Here is an 18899-nt window from a genome sequence, read left to right on the forward strand (position 1 = left end):
ATGTCTTTTATTGGACCAACATCTGTTGGTGAGAGAGACTAGCTTACCTAGAGCTCTTCTTCAGATCATGTTAACCAGAATAATGGACTATTCTCTACAGAGCAAAATTAGCCAACAGTGTTGTCACATTCTAGAAGATGGAAATGTCTCAATCTCAGTCTAATTTTCTAGTGATTATCTGAGAGAGTTAGAAAACATATGGTGGTATTATCCATTTAATGCTGGCAACGTGCTTGGTGTTGTATGCTATACAAAATAAAGATGGCCTGCTTAGTGGCACTGTAGGAACCTTAACCTTAACTTCCTTGACTTTTTTTATTTGAAACAGTGCATCCATGATATTACATTAACGTCCATTTTGGTGTGTAATTTGCAATATTCTTTTTTTTAAAAAGAGAGGAAAAACCACTCAGACAAAATGCACTTCAGTTGGCCCAAGGGGTGAAGAAGGAAAACTGGTCACAACAAGACTGGTCACAACAAGAAGTGGAAATAATGCCATTTTAGAGTAACAATTTGAAACCTGCTGATCTTCCTTATGGCTCACCTCACTTGTCTCTTTCTTTCAGCATGTCTACACTGCAAACTTTTGCAGACGCAAGTTATATTGGCATAAACCCGCCACAGTTAGTATATTGCTTGCAGGCCTGCTTACTTGACTCCTTGCATCAGTTCTATGCTTACTCACCAGGAGTTCTTGTTTTGATGCGCAGTGTGGTGCACCATTGGTAGGTATCCTGGTGTGCAACTTGCCCATGTCGAGCACACTGGCATTTGGGAAGTTTTGGCAATGCATGGTGGGGCAGAAACAAGTCATGCAAGGGTGACTGGGACTGCAGGGTCAGGTTTGCATCATGCAACATTCTCTACCCATAATGCAATGTTTATCCCATACTTTTTGCTGCTATTTTGAAAATTCCACAAATCTGTGCAGGACTTGTCAATGTCTTCCATTTCTGACAGAAACGTGGAGCCTGCATAGCTCTGCACTATTGTCATGAGCATTGAAAGCACAGAACACATGATCCTCCAGTATTTGCAGAGCCACAGAAATGGACACGGGGAACGTGGTAGTTTCCTAGAGGTCAGATTGATGTGGACACAGCGAGAACCAATTCAAGAATGCTGCTGGCATTCACAGAGCAGATGCAAATAGTGGAGTGCTGCTTTTGGGCCCAAGAAATTAACACTGACTGGTGGAATCACATCATAATGCAGGGTTGGGATGACACGCAGCAGCCGCTGAACTTTCAGATGTGCAAGGCCACATTCCTGTTTGCCAAGGTCACCCCCACCTTCCAGTGCAGGGGAGTCAGAATGAGAGCTTCTCTGACAGTGGAAAAGTGAAAAGAAAAGGAGTACTTGTGGCACCTTAGAGACTAACCAATTTATTTGAGCATGAGCTTTCGTGAGCTACAGCTCACTTCATCGGATGCATGCCGTGGAAACTGAAAAGTGAGTAGCAATCGCGCTGTGGAACTTGCAGTGCTAGATTGCTGCAGTGGGAAATAATTTTGGAACTGGGGGCCATTGTCATGCAAGTCTGCAGGGACATTAATTGTCTCCTGCTACGCAGCACTGTGACTCTCAGCAGTGTGCAGGACATAATGGATGGATTTGTAGCAGTGGAGTTCCTGAACTGTGGTGGAGCAATAGACAACACACATCCCTATTTTAGTACCATGCCACCTTGCCACAGAGTACATCAACACATTTTTCTATGGTTATGCAAATGTTGGTGGATCACCAGGGACGCTTCACCAACATCTGTGTTGGCTGGTTAGGGAAAATAAGAACATAGGAACGGCCATACTGGGTCAGACCAAAGGTCCATCTAGCCCAGTATCCTGTCTTCCAACAGTGGCCAATGCCAGGTGCATGACTCTCACATCTTTAAGAACACAGGTCTGTTCAGAAAGCTACAATCAGGGACTTTCTATCCTGACCAGCAGATTACCATTGGGAATGTTGAAATGCCAATAGTGATCCTGGGGGGCCCAGCCTACTCCTTGCTGCCCTGGCTCATGGAGGCAGACACTTGCCACCACAACAGCACCAAGGAACTTCCAGCTTGGCAGGTGCAGAATGCCAGCTGAATGTGCTTTTGGTAGATTGTAGGAGTGCTCGTGCTGTTTACTCAGAAGATTGAAGCTCAGTGAGAAACAATATCCCACTGGTTATAGCTGCCTGTTGTGTCCTGAATAATATCTGAGAAGCAAAGGGGGAAAACTTGCCGCTGGAGTGGAGGGCAGAGGTGGAGTGGCTGTCTGCTGACTTTGAGCAAGAGCTATCCAAAGAGCTCAACAAGAGCTATATGGCTCAGGGAGGCTTTGAAAACACACTTTAACTGCGAGCCACAGTAATGCATTGTGGTATACTGTGCTTTACCTGGCCCTACAGTGTGGATACTGGTTAGGAATTGTATGGTATGTGGTGGACATCTATAAATATATACAGTGTAGTTGTCTCTGATCCTGTGGGTTGTGTCACAGTGTACAAAAAAAGAATGCCTCACTACCACCAGGCATTCTGTATCATAAATGATTAGGGGACTGTAACATGTGACTTATGAGGAGAGGTTGAGGGAACTGGGATTGTTTAGTCTGAAGAAGAGAAGAATGAGGGGGGATTTGATAGCTGCTTTCAACTACTGAAAGGGGGTTCCAAAGAGGATAGATCTAGACTGTTCTCAGTGGTAGCAGATGACAGAACAAGGAGTAATGGTCTCAAGTTGCAGTGGGGGAGGTTTAGGTTGGATTTTAAAAAAACTTTTTCACTAGGAGGGTGGTGAAGCACTGGAATGCGTTACCTAGGGAGATGGTGGAATCTCCTTCCTTTGTGGTTTTTAAAGTCAGGCTTGACAAAGCCCTGGCTGGGATGATTTAGTTGGGGATTGGTCCTGCTTTAAGCAGGGGGTTGGACTAGATGACATCCTGAGGTCTCTTCCAACCCTGATATTCTATGATTGATTCTATGATATGCTGGAAACTAATAAATATTAATTGTTTTCCAAACAGAAGAATTTTATTGAGTAACTAAAACACTTTTTAAAAAATTCTATGCAAATTAAAAGCAAATACATTAAAATCTCAAAAAATGTATGGAACAAAGCTTAAAGAAGGGGAAAGAACATTCCTGTCCATTTTAGCGACACATACATCAACTGTGGTTCTCACAGGTCAGTGATCGTGAAGCTGTGGATGGCATTAAATTGTGAAATGGTAGGGGTAAGGATGTGGCTTCTGGTGCCACATGGCATGTTGAGAGAGGGTGTCGGAAGGGGTTGCACTGGAGTTCTCCATGGACATCAAAGGAAGGTGGGCCCAGAATTGTTAAACTTGCAGGTCCACAAGAGCCTGCAGCATCTGTGTTTGCTGCCAGAGAAGCACCATTATATCCTGGTGCATCTCCCTCTCTGATTCCTGGGCCTTTCTCCTGTCTGTTCTTTCCTTCTCCAGACACTTGCTGCATTCCTGCAGCATTGGTTTGCAGGATCTCTCTGAACATGTCATTCCTAGGCCCCTTCTTTCTTCTCCTTATCTAGCTCAAGTGTTCTGCAGATGCAGAGAGGCAACCCCTCAAGGCTGTAAGGCATCTGCAGATAAAATACACAGGGATACCATTGTCGTTATGGTCACAACAGAAGGCGAAAGTTAAGATTCAGAGCTCCCTTCACTTGCTCCCCTAAAGTTTTAAACAAGACATGCTTATTGGCACTTCTGCTTCAGAAGTGCACTTCTGTTTGTGCCGTGCACTTCTGTTTGTGCACGGCACCACTCACAGTTCCAGCTTTGGTGAGTATGGTCCACCAGTGGTGAGGAAAATGAGGAGGGACTTGCTTGGTTGCATGAAACTGAGCATAGGGCAATGGCACTGAATTACTGGCACCATTTTCCACCAGCAGTGGTGATTTTAGCTGATATCTCACACCTGGGGTTAACAAAGGCACAGAGCACACAGCTGCTGCTGGCATCCTGAAGCCACCTGGGGCTGTATGCTGCTAGCCTGTTTACTGCAATGGTGCCTGCAGAAGTTATCACTGACCGGCATGGGAGAGTGTCCTGCGGGGGAGGAAGAAATAGGGCTGCCATCCCTAGAAACTTTTGGGAGGGGAGTGCAGAGAACCTCCATGAAAGTGTCATCAAGATCTCTCAGGAAGATTTAAGGGACATCTTTGAGTACATAAACAAATAGCTCCGCATGGCCCCGTGCCTGCCTAACTCTACAGGGTAACGAAAAGCATGTAACTCTACCTTTATTTGCTGTACCACTACTTCTACAAGTGTGAGTAAATTGATGAAAACTCAATAACTGTGTCCTGCTGGGAGGGCAGGGGGCATTACTGTAATGGGAAATAAATGTACCCACCTGAGATTCCTTTCCCTGAATCTGGCTCACCTGTGCTCGACTGCTGGGACTGACTGGACTGCAGTAGACTCTCAAACAGGTCCTAGCGTGTGGCATAGCTGGAGCCCCTAGTTGCATGTCCCCCATCCTCTGCCTCTTCCTCCTCCTTCTCCATTTCCTCCTCAGACTTCCTGTTCATGCCATGGGCCTGTGACTTGGATTCCTTGGAGGTACCAATGGAGGTGTGGACTTCACCAAGTATGACATGTAGCTCTTTGTAAAATCTGCAGGTCTGCAGCTCAGCACCGGATTGATATTTGATATGCCTGCAGCAGTTTCTTTGCTTTCATGCACCACTGCTGCTGATCCCTTCTCCTGCATTCCCCATAGCTGTGTTTGCATAGCCTCTTCTTCTTACAGGTCCAGGAAATCCAGTATCTCCTGTCTAACCCAGGCCAGAGCATGGCTGGAATGTGTAGCTGGCATGGTCAGCTGGGCAGTTGCACACAACAAGAGAGAGCTGCTAGGTAGGCAGAGATCTGCTAGGTGTGCTCGCCAAGCTGGACAATCAGGATAAGGCATTTCAAAAATTTGCGGGGCTTTAAAGGGCGGGGGAGGCCCTCCAATCTCCTGGGCAGTGGAGTTCACAGTTGTGGCCAGAGCGGCAGTGTCAGGCATTGTGGGACAGCTGCTGCAGGACTGTTAGTGTTGACATAAGTAACACTGTGTCTACATTTACCCTACATCAACCTCAATACACTGACCGTAGCTCAGTGCCGTTCAGGGAGGTGGTGTTACTATGTTGGCATAAAGGAGACCTTGCATCAGTGGGAGACAAACTTTAAGTGTGGACACATGCAAAACTAAGTCTATGCAAGGCAGCTATGTAAACCTAACTTTGTAGGATAGTCCAGGCCTTTGTATCTGTACTTGTGTGGCACCCATCACCATAGTTTCTGTCCTCACAACACCCTAGTGGGGTGAGGAAATAATATGATTAGGTTTCACAAGTGTAGAGGTGAGACACAGATTTACGAGAATGGCTTTGAAGTCCATGACAGAGCAGGGATTTAAACACTGATCTCCTGAGTCCTAGTCTGTTGCCTTAATCACAGGACCATCTTTCCTTTCTGCTTGTTTTCATCCAGTTTTATCATGGCCAGACAACAGACTTCTTATCATCCTGTTATTACACAGAATAATTATATGCAGAGTAAGAGAGCTTCTGGTTGTCAAAGAATGTTTAGTTTTTGATTGGTTGGTGTCTGTAATTATAAAATATAAAGATATAAAAATAGATGTCAAGAAAGGGGTAGCTTGAAGATTTTGTCTTGAAGGTTTGGGGGCTGAATGCCATTGATTTAAGTGTCTTCAAGGTTTTGGCACTTGATATTGCTGTTAGATTGAAGAAATGGGTGATCTCATTAGACTGTTTTTGTGCTAGCCATTATTTTCCTTCTTGACCTCACACTCACAGCAATTTGGATAACCATTTTGCATCCTTAACTGCCAGCAACTATGTACAGTATATACAAATAGGTACTTTTGAATTTTGCTTGGTAGTTAAATTTATTTGATATTTTCTAAAATAACATTTTTACTTCTGTAATACCTGCCATTTGAGGCTCTCATAGCTCTTTTATAATAATAATAATAATAATATAATAAATAATTGTACTTTGTTTTTATATAAGATTTTTTATCCATAGGTCTCAAAGCACTTTACAAAGGAAGGGTAAGTATTATTATCCACATTTTACTGATGGAGAAATTGAAGTGCATAAAATGACTTGCAAAGGTCACACAGTCTACAACAGAGTCAAGAATAGACACCAGACCTCCTGACTCCCAATGCCATGTATTAACCATCGGAACATCCTTCCTCTTGTAATGTAATTGCCTCATGAAAGTGCTTTGGGATTAATTTATTTTAAAGGACCCCAAAGCATGTCATAAATAATATATGCAGAACCACTGAAATGCTGCCAGCTCTGAAAGGGATGGCAACCACCAGCTGGTGCCCGACATATTGTTCATCAATGCAGGAGAGAGTATCCTTAGCTAAGGAGAGCACTCTCTAAGCAAAAAGTGCCATGGGTTCTCAAATGTCCATCCAGTAGAACTGTGATTTGTATGTTCTCACGTGAAATATCCACATAATAAACCTGCACAGAACTCAAGTTGAGTTCAAGGACAGAGTCAACCCCTACTGGAATTTGGACTTGTGGCCAAAGGGAATGTAGGTGTTTAATACCTACAACTTACATCACTAAAACACATCTCTGGTCTGGTGATGTCTAGTGTAGTCTGTGCCTTTGATCTTGGGTTGGGTTTTTTAATACCATTATTTTGTTTTCTGATATTTGTTTAGTGAAAATTGTGTGTGGGCTTATATTTAGCAGCTATTCAGAGATTTAAACTGAAGTGTTTTGTTTATTAAGAAGGACTTAAATTTATAATGTGCTGAAGTAGATTATGCTCTGCATCGTAAAGAGTTAGTTTAATTATGAGCAATTCATGAGCAAATAGTGCTCCTTGCACTTCATTACATGTAGTATTTTGTGATATTGACACAGTTTGTTAATTACAATCTGAATCAAGGTTCCACATAGAAAGAGCCTTAAAATCTTTCAATCTGGACATTTGTTGTACTGGTTAAGAAAAATGCTCAGATACATGCATTATGCAAAACCTAAAGGTGGTGTTTCAATGCCACCAAAAGTATTTGTTTGAACACTCAATTTTCATTCAGAATTAATTGGAATTGGGCATCCAGTACCCTGGCAGCAGTGAAAGTCTCACCTTAAGTGTATACTCACATTCTATCGGTCATTTTTGCAGTTGATGTTTTGTGCTTTAGAACAAAAAGTGGTTGCAATTGTTGTATTTTTTGAGCTCATCTGCTTATACAACGACGGTCTCACTTTTAACAAGGTCTTTTTGTTCAGATTGCCAATATTTCCATCAAAATATTAGGCTGCAGTTGCCCTGAGCGGCTCCTGAAAGCTACCTGAGCAGAACATGCAAAATTACCCTTTCTGCTGTAATGAACAGGAAAGCAGCATGGGGGTCACTTGCTGTCTGTCTTTGCTTAGGCAAGCACTCTGGAAAGGCATATGAACATTTCAGGCTCATTGCTGATGACTGTGTAGTTTATTGTTGTGAGGCAGGAATTAATAGAATGCAATATATGACAAAGCACTCAGTGGATTAACAACTCGTCTGGTTTGTTAAATAGTTTAAACATTCAGCACACATGAGTCTGTTTAATTCAAAAGACATTTTATCTTTTGGGTATCTGTGATGCGACTGCACCCCTCACTGCCTTGATAGGGTCAAGGAGGGCCTGAGAGGCCAATTAAGTTACCTGGGGTCACCTGTGAGAAGAAGGGCCAGGGTTAATTAACAGTGAAGCCCAGCTGGGGAAGGACTCGGAGAGCACTATAAAGCCAGGAAGCTCAAAGCACAAAGGGGACTGCCTCCTTTCTCTTACAAACGTCCCCCGCCCTGTCCCTCATACACACCTCCGCTTTCAGCCTCTTGACTTTATAGTGCTGTCCCAGTCCTTCCCCAAGTGGGCTTCATTGTTCATTAATCCCGGCCCTCCATTTCCCAGGTGACCCCAGATAACTTAGATGGCCTCTCAGGCCCTCATTAACCCTTTCAGGGCAGGTGTGGGGTGCAGACCCCATCACAGTATACCACATAGAAATAGGAAGTCATATGAAATATTGTATGCGTGCTGTCACCGATGTATACTGCTAAATATAATCTCCATCTCCTTCTGTTAAAATACGTCTGCATTACAGTGAAAACGTCAGTATTTTTATTTAAATACAGTCTGTTAAAGAATGGCATGGCCATGGGGCCAAATCCTATTTGTCTTCTCAATGAGTGGTCCCACTGAAGTCATTGTGAGCAGGATTTGGCTCTGGGTGACATGAAACGGAGAATGATTATATAAGAAATTCAATAAAAATCTCCTCCCTTTACAGACGGGGAGGATCTAGGTGGAAGAATGCAGTCACAGTCGGGCTGTAGGATTTGCTCTATGGTACACATGCACACACACACATTCAGTTCTGCTGCAGGCACTGAGCTATGATGCCTCAAGTTCCTCTCAAAAAGATAGGAAAAATAGTGAAAAGTTTTTGATACTTTTAAAATGTTAACTCTCTTTATTACGTCTTTCTCCCATTCCCAAGCTAGGCAAACACAGAGTTGGGTCCTCAGAGAGAGAGAGAGAGAGATTCCTAGTTCTTCTAACAGTAACACTTCCAGTACTGGGATCAGAATTGGCACTTTTTATTTAAAACCTTTTATTTAAAAAAGAGACTGTGAATTCCTTGTAAGAACTGCTTCCCTTATTTTAGTCTTATGGCCTGAGCAACATCTTTTCCTTTAAGAGGTTTTTAAAAATTGTATATTTGTATTAAAGTGTATAATGAAGAGATCATTTGGATGTGTGGGAGATTGAAAATTCCACGAGATCAGCTTTGTTTATATAACATAAAAATACGTTAAACTGAGGAAAACATTTTTTGGGGCTTCAAGCTCCTTGGAGTGGTATTGAGTCTTATCCTACACTGAAGTCCATGGCAAAACTCCTATTGACATAAATGAGAGAATATCTACAATAAAAGAAGTATAGAAGGAATATAAACGTTCATGTTTCAGGCCAATCCACCATCTGGCTGGAGCTAGGAAGAAAGTTTGCCTCAAGGCAGGTTAATTTATATGACTAGCTTCCTCATTTTTAAAAAATCACCTTTCTAAGGTTTAATGTCATCATGTTACTTACTGGGGCAATGCCTCCCCCAGGAATGTTGAACTTAATTACATGTGATAATTATTATTTAATGGCTCAGGTGAAGTTACTTCTTGAACCAACTCCTGTGTGGTATTTAAGATTAAGTCTAATTGTTTTCTTATTCTAGCAATAGCCGCTCCATTTAAGGTGTTGAGAGATTGTTTCCCTAAACCTTGTTGTGCTTTGATACTTCACGAGTTTACATGCAAGTAGTTGATGTCACCGACTATTACTGTTTTATTAGCCATTGTTGCATGCCTGATCCTTGACCCTAAATATTGAGTATTTGTTATGCTTTACCTGATCAGGGGCTGGGAGTGTAAGCAATATATTTTTATATGTATGACTTGCAATTTGTATCTATACACATTTTACTGGTGCACTCTACTTAAATCTTCCATCTCATTAGATTCTATGGAATCTTTTAGATACAGTGCTACTCCCCTACTTCTAAGTCCTAATTTGCTCTTCTTGTAGAGTTCATAGCAAGGAATTAGAATATCCCATTGATATTTTTGGCCATTCCACTATGTTTCAGGAACAACTATAATGTTAAGAGTCTATTCCAATGCCAGGCATTTTAGCTCATATATTTTTGCTTTTAAGCATCTCATATTATTATATAGACATTTACATTTGGCCAGTCATCTATTTTCACTTATATCAGTCTGATATCCTGCTACTTGTGTGGAATTTACCTTTGTGATATAAATTACTTCCACTTGTTCGGATGGATATGGATACTTTTATATTACTGATATCCCTTCTGTATAAATCTGACAGTTTGAACATACCCAAAAAGAAGCACTCTAATTAATGATAATAGTAATCCTGAGTAATGAGTAAAGCTTTTTCTCCCATTTCCATGAAAAATTAAATGCTATTTGGAATAATAGGTATAATATACAGATAATAAGAGATTAGCACATCTGTTACATAGAACCTGACCTTCAAACTGTTAGCTCTGGTAAAAGATTCGAGCATCATGGTGTAATCCTTATATAAAAGGGCAAGTCTGTTCTACCATTGTATTTTCTGATCTCTGTCATGTACACTTAATGAATTCCCTTGAAAGATGTAATGCTACTCAATTTGGGTGACTCCATGCCAAGAGAACATAGCTGATTGAGCTAAGAATTACTACAAAAGGCAATCCTGCCCAACAAGGATTAGGACTGGAACCCTGGAGACAAGGTTTGTTTATTAATTATATGTTCATTTTGTACCCTTTTCCATTAGACCAGGCCACTGTGCCCATCTCCCTTTATGCCACATGCAAGCAAATCCAGAATTCACAACATTTGCTTTGCACTGTGATTGATTCCAGTAGCTCTATTTGGCTCACATGGTGTTCATTTGTAAATCTCCTTTCATGCTGGGTTGTTTGATACGTTGCTTCCCCTTTTCCTTTTCTTCAATTCTGATATTGATATGAAATTGACAGTTCTCTGTATATTTACAAAACTATGTTGTTTTAGTGAAAGGTTTGCTAGTGCCTTCTACCTTAAAACTGCAAAAAAGCTTAAGATCAGTCCTGAATCTCAAGTTCTGCTTTTGCATAACACAAAAACATGAGAATTTGCTGTTAAACAGTTTTAAGCTATTGGAGTAACTCAGTTAGTTTTCTACTGTAATCTCAGTAATAGAGCATATGTACAAGTAGGTGGGTATTGTATTGAATCAGTAAGAGAATGGTCATTCTATTTTTTTAATAATATACCTGCATTACGTTTCAAAAGTACAGCAGCCCTACTTTAGTAGTTCATATGGAGTCTTTGAAGTGTATTTACTTTAGAGGGCTAGACTTTCTTCAAGAAGAATAATCAATACAAAATAAGCGCCATTTCATTTTATTACAGGAAAATCTTATACCAGCTAGGAATGCCCGTATTTGGACTGGCTTTAAAGAGTTGCTGCCTTGACTGGTCTGTTTTAATTTATTTCTTTGTTGGCTGTAATCCAGAAACTGTCAATATTTGTTTACAGTATATGGCTAATTTCCTCTCTTTTATTTTCATTAGTGTACCTTTCATAGTGTTTAATGGATGTATTATACACAGAAATGTTATCAGACAAGCGAAAGTCATAATAAAGAAATCTTGTTTTGCAATGAAAAAATAGCATAATTTACCCAGAGAAAGTACAGAACCTGTTTCTTCTGTGTATATTATTACCCTCTTTTCTCTGATGTTATCTTGGATAAAGGAGATGCTTCTTCACTACGCAAGGTTTGCAACACAAACAGGAGGGCTGAGCTGAATGAAATATGATAAGCCAGGTGGAGCTACAAAAATAACTTGCATTTATTTGACTAGCAAAAGGAAAGGATACTACATGAGCTCCTGCAACCTCAGGTCTTCACCTTCCATGCTGGAAGACAATGATGTTAATCAAAGCAATGTTGTTGCTGCAGCTATTTCTGATTGGTGGTTTGCATATCCAGCACAGTTGGAGTGCAAGAGATTGTGTCTGAAGGGTTTTCTTGAATGCATATTTGAGAATGGGAATAAAACAGCAATATTGCACATCCTCAAGTTATTCTCAAGCATCCATTTGGGAACTTTGGCAGAATTTGTTGTCTTTGAACATGGTCTTTGGGAGTAGTTGTTCACTTTGAATAATATAAGTAAAAATGGAACAATTATATTATTTATACTACTACAGTATTTATAAAAACATGAGCTCTTTACCCACGTCTCTAGGCATATTTATATATTTAAAATCATAATTAATACAAAAAAGTATAAAATACTACCCACAGCCAACAACAGCGATCTTAACAATGAAATACCCAACACTATCTCCATGAAGTTTCTCCATGACTCATTTCCTATCCTAACCAATACCCAGACTCAAGCCTTCTTAAGCAGATGGGCCTTGCACCATCTGCTTGAAGTTCAACAGACTTGGTTGAGGGCTGACCAACAAAAGGAGTTCCAGAGTGTAAGTTCTTCCACTGGCATTTTGCAAAGTTTACATTTTGTGGCTGTAAGTTGTCTTGGCTGATTTCTAATGTCAGGAGGTTAATAGATAAAAGGCAGTTTCTAATGTAGCCAGAACATGGAACATTACACTTCCACACTTCAATTTGTATTCCAAAGCAAACCAGTACAGCATTCAGAGCACAAGTCTAACATGCTAACTTGGCTATTGCCGCTAAGCAAGAATGCTGTCATGTTTTATAGTAGCTGAAGTTTCAGTATAATCTTCAGTGATAGTTCCAAAGCAGAGTGTTCATGGTTCCTAAACTACAGATAATAGAGCCAGTATCCAATCCCCTGAGTTTTGTGAAATTGGAAAGAGAAGTTCAGAGGAAGTGGTCTCAGGATACAACCTGGTAGTTTGGCCAAGAAACCCAGACTTCTAACTCTATTTAGGGCCTGAAATTAGAGTTCTAAGAACAGAATGGGTTGCAACTTCCTTTCCTCTCAGTGTTGAAGGATCCAGCCGAGCCTGTGTGCTTCTAACCAGCCTTTCTCTTACTAATTCAGAAGAGCAGGGCAAACTGGGAGTTGAAATCCCAGTGCGGCCATGAGTGTAGTCAGGATTCTGGCAAAGATTCCAGAGAATGGAGGTAGGTATATAAGGAACTTCCTTCCCTCAGAATAGGGAGAGAGAACTGGAGGGCGCCAACCTGGGCTAATGGTCTCTCAGGGAACATAGGGTATGAAATCCAATTCCTCTGTGGGTTTGTTGTTTTCTTCAAAACCTTTGTTAATTTCCCCTTTGGTTGACCAGCCTAAAGAGAGTCCATGTTAGGAGGAAATTTGTTATACACTCAACATGGGGATGTGCCCTTTTGTCTTGAGCTGCTACAGACAGGCTTAAAGAAATACCCCAGGCATGAACAGACCTTGTTTTTTATTGGTTTCCATAAACACGCTAGGGGTGTGCATATTTTGTTTGGCTGGAAGCGTGAACATTTCTTTCCTGGAAGAAGTATTGTACTCTCCTTCTAAAGACTGCTTTTTTCTGGGGGTTTCTTTAATTGGGTTTTGTCTTAAAAATGTGTTTTAAGTCAACAGAAAATTTCAAGGCACATCACTACAACAGTACTCTTTCACTCTTAAATGAGGCAGTGATACACCCAAATCTGTTGATTTTTAGCAGCTGGAACTGCAAAAGATTACCCCTGAAGTATTTTATTAACAATGACTCCGAGTATTACAGTGCATCTGAAACTATTATGTCCTATGCAAAGGGTGTCCATCAGCAGAAAAAAAAATACTTTTTAGAAATCTCTACACAGGCCTGACTTGAGATGCACCATGCCTCCATTGTACATGAGATCTGAGTCTGTTGGTTGCACTTGTAACTTCAACTCCACTGCAGCCTTTAAGATCAGAAATCCTGCTAATATTTATTAATTGAAATGTACAGAATATTTTTCTCATAAACAATTTTAAGGTGTTCTTTCTCCTTGTAGAAGATATCTATGCAGACAGGCATGAGCATTTGAGCATAACTGAAACAACTTCCTGTAAGCAAAAATGACAATATCCTGTCCTTTTTCATAAAATCATAGAACCATAGGGTTAGAAGGGACCGCAAAGTCATCTAGTCTAACCCCCTGCCAATATGCAGAATTTGTTGTGTCTAAACCATCCAAAACAGATGGCTATCCAGCCTCCTTTTGAAAATCTCCAGGGAAGGAGCTTCCACAACCTCTCTAGGCAGTCTGTTTAAAGCTTTTGCTGTTCTTTTACTTCTTTTCCTTGTAATACCTTCTAAAACTTTGAAATAACCTTTTCTTCAGCCCATTTGGTCTTTTTCCACTAGACAAATATTAACCAATTTCTTTTTTTTTTAATGGAAGAAACCAATCTAATATTGTTCATTTATTTCTTTACTCTAAACCAGGGGTTCTCAAACTTGGTTTGTGGCTTGTTCAGGGTAAGCCCCTGGTGGGCCACGAGACACTCCGTTTACCTGAGTGTCCGCAGGTACGGCCGCTCATAGCTCCCAGTGGCCGCAGTTTGCCATTCCCAGTCAATGGGAGCTGCAGGAAGCAGCATGGGCTGAGCCACCACTTTCCACAGCTCCCATTGGCCAGGAACAGCGAACCGCGGCCACAGGGAGCTGCGAGCGGCCGTACCTGCTGGCACTCAGGTAAACAAAGCATCTTGCGGCCTGCCAGGGGCTTACCCTGGACAAGCCGCAAACTAAGTTTGGGAACCCCTGTTCTAAATCAACATCATCAATGAAGACGGCAAAATTCTGGGAGTAGCTTGTTACAGTAGTTTAGTTTGTGTTCCCCCTACTTTCCCTGAAAAAGTGAAGCACAACATCTTAAATTATAGACCCACTTAAATAATGTCTGTTTGTTTTTTACTTTCTCAAAAACTGAGTGGTAGGCTTAATTACTTATTAAAATTCTATATATTTAAATCCAGAAGCATTTTAATAATCCAGATAGTTCGTATTTTGGCCCCAAAATATTTTTCTGTGACTCTTGATGCTAAAAGAAACAGTCTTGCAAGTACATTCTAAAATGTCAAATCTCTCAAAAGGAAGATTAAAGGTAAAATTTTCAAAAGTGATGTTAGAGACTTAGGCTACACCGACACTAGGAGCTAGGGTGGAATTCCCCTGCTTGTGTGCACCTACTTGTGTTAGCCCTCTCTGAGCTATCATGAATATAAATAGCATTATAGCTGTGCTAGCTACAGGTAGCAGTAGCACCAGAGGCATGGCTGAGCCACATACCTACTGGTTTCAGGCACGTTTGTACTTGGCAGGCTCAGCCGTGCTGCTGCTACCATGGCTACACTCCTATTTACATTCACACTAGCTCAATGAGAACTAGTGCAACTATGTGTACATGAGCAGGGGAATCAAACCGCTAGTATGTTGTGTCGCTCAGTCCCTAGGCGCTTAGGAGTCAGTGGGATTTAGACTTTCAAGTCACTTAGGCACTTCTGAAAATTTTACCCTAAATTACTTTTGACCGTGTTTTCCCAGGTCAGAAGCATCACTCAGGGGTGTGAAAAATCCACACCCCTGAGCAATGTAGTTATACCCACCTAACCGCCCAGTGCAGACAGTGCTACTGCCTCTCACAGAGGTGGATTAACTATGCCAACAGGAGAAGTTGTACTGTCGGTGTAGGAGCACCTTCACTTAAGCCTACAGTGGCGCAGCTGCACTGGTGCATTTTGAGCATAGACCTGACCTAAGTTTGTCTGACTTACCTTGTCTCGTGGAGAACAACTTTAAAAAAAATCTAATCACCTGCTAAGAAGATGTTGTGCTCTTCACAATTTACACATCACTAGAACTTACACTGCCAACTGAAATTTTCAACCTTTCAGCAATATTTTATGAAATATTAGCTGACAGGTAGTTCAGTTCTTTTTCACTCCAAGGCCCCCTAATGTAATCAGTTGTAAAAAGAACTTGTGACTGAAGCAATTTGATCATTCCTTACTGTGCCAAGTGGGTTTTTTTTTAAAGCTACAGAGGAAGCTCAGAGATTATTCTACCCAGAAACAGCACAAGATATTTAAACAAGGTTGAAGCTTCCTTGGCTTCTTACTGCTCACTAAGGAATATATTACAGCTGATGTTTAATTTTGCTTAAACCTAAGAGGTAAGTCTGTATTTGATGCATTTTGGTGTGACTAGCATACATGTTAATTTGATTAGCAGTGTTTTAATATATACCTATAACTGTTCATAGCTACCATAGGTAAAAAACAGAAAACTAATTTACTCTGTTGATCTGAAGACCAAGAGATAATTTCTAAAGTGGGTTCGTTAACATTGTAGTTTTTTTAAAAATGTAATACTGCTCTGGAGCTATTGGATATCATACAGCCAGAAGGGCTCAAAATCAGATGGATCAACTTATTGAATAAAATTTGTTCTGAGTAAGAAAAACATAAGTAAGAATACTATTGTTGAGGCTATAATATTTTTTATTTGATCAATAATATGTTCATAAATTAATATTGTGGTATTATTTGGAGATCTTGCAGCTGTACAAAAAGGCATCTAAAATGTTTCGTTTTTCTCAGAACACTTCTTTCAGAACCATTTTAAGAGTATTGACTTTCAACATTTACATATATTTTATACAGAGTACATTTTGGACTTTTATTATTTATCTGTCATATACTTCTCAGCAAACATTGTAAGAAACATTAATATTATTAGGTATCTTATTAGTGCTCATGACAGTGTTTGGATTTTCTAATTATGAATGACACTTTGTAATTGCGAAATTTGTCTGGTTGGATAATAATTATAGTTTCAATCTTGAATCTGCCAATGGGGGTCAGGGAAGTTAAAGAATTTTGGTAAGAACTAACCTTGAGCTTATTTTCATAACTCCCCTCCTACTCGTTAAAAAGACAATCTCAAAAATATACCGAAAGAGAAAAGGAGCTCATGTAATGGTCCATAAATAAAATATTTAAAACTAAGACTGCAGGACATAACAAAACTAGTAGATGGATGTTAGAAACCACTTAGCATTCTTCAACAAACAGGATAAATGATGTACTTCACTTCATTTCTGTATATAAATTATTGTATGCTTTCTTCTCCATTCTAATCCGAGCTTGCCTTGCTACATTGATTGGCAGCTGCAGTCCAACACCTTTCCAATGGGCAAATGTCATGTCTGGACCCTATGCCAGTTTTGCTCTGAGAATCGTCTAGCAAAAGATTGTAGAGCAGTATCTAGCCAGTCTTCAATCTAAACATGTCATCTGCAGAGTGAACAGTTTCCATCAGTTTCTCATCCCTCTCCATTTCATTACCTCCTTCCCATAAAACCTGTGAGGCACCAAAGTGTGAGAGAAAATAGGCGTTTGTAAAATGGTTTTAAAATTGTATACAGTAGATAATTTGTAGACAGTGTGGTCTCATTACATTTTTAACTCCTCCAAGAAAGTAAATATTTAGTACTATTTGAATATCACTGAAATAGGCATTAGGAGTTGGAAAAAATGTGCATTTGTATATGGTAGCAGTTTGCATCTTATTAATCTTAGTTTTACAGAGCACTTAAAATGGCCAAGCAATCGATACCCGGTTATTTTCATATCACTGTAAACTGCCTTTTTATTCCAGCAGTAAAAACTCACTACCATGCATCCTCACCACAGGGATGTCTCTCTTTGGCTGACAAAATGTTGCTAGTTTCATTTAATACAGGGCAAGTGTTTTTTTTTTCCCTAAAAGCTACAGAGGAAGCTCAGAGATTATTCTACCCAGAAACAGCACAAGATATTTAAACAAGGTTGAAGCTTCCTTGGCTTCTTACTGCTCACTAAGGAAAAATTATTGCTTAAATTAATTTTACTTAAACCTAAGAGGTTTAAAAATAATTAAACCACAGAGTTTGCTATCTTAAAAGTCATCATTAATTCCTCATCCAGACAGATATTGATAGTTGTCTTTTATAGATGTGTCTGTCTTCCAATACTCCCCTTTTCAAGTGTTTTTCTTGGCATTGAAAAATCAGGTCTTTCAAAATAATGTACAAGAGATTGCATGATTGTTTAAAGAAAAGGAATACTTGTGGCACCTTAGAGACTAACCAATTTATTTGAGCATAAGCTTTCGTGAGCTACAGCTCACTTCATCGCTGTAGCTCACAAAAGCTTATGCTCAAATAAATTGGTTAGTCTCTAAGGTGCCACAAGTACTCCTTTTCTTTTTGCGAATACAGACTAACACGGCTGTTACTCTGAAACCTGTCATGATTGTTTAGAAATTTTGCAACAAAACACAACTAACATGATCTGTTTATAGGGAGGCAAGATTTTCCAAAGTGTGAGTCTAAAATTAGGCTTCCCAAGTCCATATTTAGTGCTGACCAGTCAGCAGCTCTCATTCACTTTTTTTTAAACGTAACTCTTGTATAGGGCTTTTCATCCATAGAGCTTGAAGTGCTACTTCGATCAACTAGAAGTCAGTGGGAGCTGCTGGGTAATAATTAATAGTTAATTAAATAGTTAATGTGATTTTTGACAATGCAAACAAAAGGTCAGATTCTGATACCCTTAGGTTAGTGCCGCCTTACTCTGCAGGTGACCCTATTGCCCCAAATTAAAATAGTTAATATAATTGGAAAGCAGCATTTTGCTTTCAACTCTTCTCCTGTTGTTTTCAGTGGATTTTATCCCTTTGTTTCTATCCCCCCCTTTGTTTCTATCCCAGTAATAAATACCAGTAGATGACTATATGGTGAGTAAATTGCAATTTTATGTTGGAAATGAAATTGGCTTGCCACCTGAATGTCTGAATCTGAATATGCAGTATAACAGAAAGAGGGGTGTTGTTTTTCAGATTCCTGGAAATAATAAATCATCCAATGCTAATTATATTGAAATCTCAAGTAAATGGATTTGACCCACTTTCTAGATGGTTTCTTGCTACCATCTTATTGGCAGTGAATTTGTTATGCTACATTCAGTGTAGTTTATACATGTTGTGTGTCAAAATGAACCCACTGCAACTATTGCTTTGTTCATAGTTGCTGGTGACACCTGGGTTTTGGGAGAGGGATATTTTAAGGATAGCAGTGGAGGGGTTTATGCTAAATATTATGCTTAGACACTTTTCTTCATAAAGCGAAATAGCAAAAAGGTTGTGCAGCTTTACTAGGGGGATTTAAACTTGGGGAATCTCATGTTTTCATTGAATGTGCTGCGTGGTTGCTGTTGGGTTGATGAAGACCCATGATATGCTGCTTAAAAGTATCGCCTGGCTTAATCTAGCTAGTGTCTTGCAG

General features: G+C 40.1%; 1 protein-coding gene across 30 annotated transcripts in view; it reads left to right on the forward strand.

The window, feature by feature from the left end:
- RIMS1 (regulating synaptic membrane exocytosis 1) overlaps positions 1-18899 on the forward strand; it is a 513389-nt gene that overhangs the window by 466660 nt on the left and 27830 nt on the right. The window contains exon 1 of one of the 30 annotated variants that reach the window (XM_084623245.1): positions 15664-15746. The exons of the other annotated variants lie outside the window; for them this stretch is intronic. The gene's annotated coding sequence lies outside the window, so the exon portion shown is untranslated. Of the gene's footprint in view, positions 1-15663; positions 15747-18899 lie in introns of those variants that run through there. 30 annotated transcript variants of the gene reach the window in all.

Source organism: Lepidochelys olivacea, assembly GCF_965140295.1.
Source record: "Lepidochelys olivacea isolate rLepOli2 genome assembly, chromosome: 3".
NCBI lineage: Eukaryota > Metazoa > Chordata > Testudines > Cheloniidae > Lepidochelys > Lepidochelys olivacea.